Raw genomic sequence first — 1,635 nt, 5'->3', positions numbered from 1 at the left:
GACATACACGCCCGGGGGGTCTGCGATCCGACGTAGTCGGATTGCCTACCTGACTAGCTACTTGCATACGAGCGACCCAGACCCCCACTGCATCCGATCAGCCGCAGGCGGATTGTCCGTTCGGGAATACACTTTCTCCCGAGATGACTGATAGCTAGACACTCAAACTCAGAATCCGAATTTCCGATTTCAACACACACACTCCAGAACCGGACATACACGCCCGGGGCTTCGTCTGCGATCCTCGGATTGCCTACCTGGCTGGCTGTGTCGTACGATCGACTTGAATCGCCCGACTTACGACTAGACACTCTTCCGAGTTCAAAAATTACCGCTTAACCAGGGCTGCCAACACGACAAAACACAATACCCGACGACCCCGCGTCCCCGCCGCAGGCCGGATCGAAAAACCCAGCCCGAGGCGAAACGACAGAGATGCACCACCGCCCACACAGTCTTTCCGCCGCAGGCGGGATGACAAACGCCGGAATCTAGTCTTATACTATAAAACGTGAACCCGAGGGCGCAGCCCGTGTCGTAATTCCGAACTATCATAAGGGAGAACCAATGAGAAAATTCCGTCTCGCCGGCGGGCCGCCTCCCGGCTATCGGTCCGCCGCCGACGCGTTATCAGTCTCTCTTATCACTTTTTGCGATTTTTTTCAAATTCCGAAGAAATTTCGAAGAAAATCGAGTTTTACCCACCCGGGGGGCCTCGGGGGGCCCCGTTCGGACCTTATTCGCCTTCCCCGCTATATTTATGGGCCGCGCGCTGCCGCAAATTTTTCCCGTCAGGCCCGCCGCGGCCGAGAGCGCGTGCAAACCGAGCGCCGCCGTCGCGCGCGTTTTTCGTACTTTTTGTCAAACATTTGAGTTTTAGCCCTTTTCGACGCGTCCGCCCTCCCCGTCGACCACTTATTCGCGTTCCCCGCTAAATTTATAGGCGGCGCGCGGCCGCGCCTTCTCCGGGGGGAGTCCCGGTGAGATCGCCCGCTACGACGCCCGGAGCGGACGAGCGAATCGCGTTGGTAATTCGCCGGGACGGCGGAACGGCTTAACAGTCGTTGATTTGACTCCACTTTTCAACTCGGTAGGTAGGCAGGTCGGTTAGGCGTAGGTAGGATTGACCCGGGGGTCGTGGGTTCGATACCGGCCGCCGCGATTCGAATTAATTTGCGGCGGCCGTGTTGTCGATTCAATTTTTTTTTCCGCGGTTTTTTTTTTCGTTATTTACATTTCGGTATCATATTTAACGATAATTGTTTGATTTTTTTTTTAAAAATTCGAGTTTCACCGCCTTTACGGACCTCACGCGGCCCCGTCGAAGACTTATTCGCGTTCCCCTCTAAATTTATAGGCCGCGCGGGGTCGTCGAAAGCGGACGTCCCGCGGCTCCGCCGTCGAGTAGGTATCGCCATATACTACAGGCATAAATACGTGCGGCGGAAGGTTCGATTTTTTTCGAAAAAATCTCGCATAATCGTCGTCCGCTGCCCGAAGCTCTGAGATCGCCCGCTACGACGCCCGGGGCGGACGTCCGAACCGCGTTCGTAATTCGCCGAGACGCCAAAACGTCTTATCAGTCATTGATTTGACTCCGGTCCTCAACTCAGTAGGTAGGCAGGTCGGTAGGCG

This window comes from Acyrthosiphon pisum, unplaced genomic scaffold (genome assembly GCF_005508785.2).
Source record: "Acyrthosiphon pisum isolate AL4f unplaced genomic scaffold, pea_aphid_22Mar2018_4r6ur Scaffold_20665;HRSCAF=21775, whole genome shotgun sequence".
Lineage (NCBI taxonomy): Eukaryota > Metazoa > Arthropoda > Insecta > Hemiptera > Aphididae > Acyrthosiphon > Acyrthosiphon pisum.
This window is presented reverse-complemented; position numbering follows the sequence as displayed.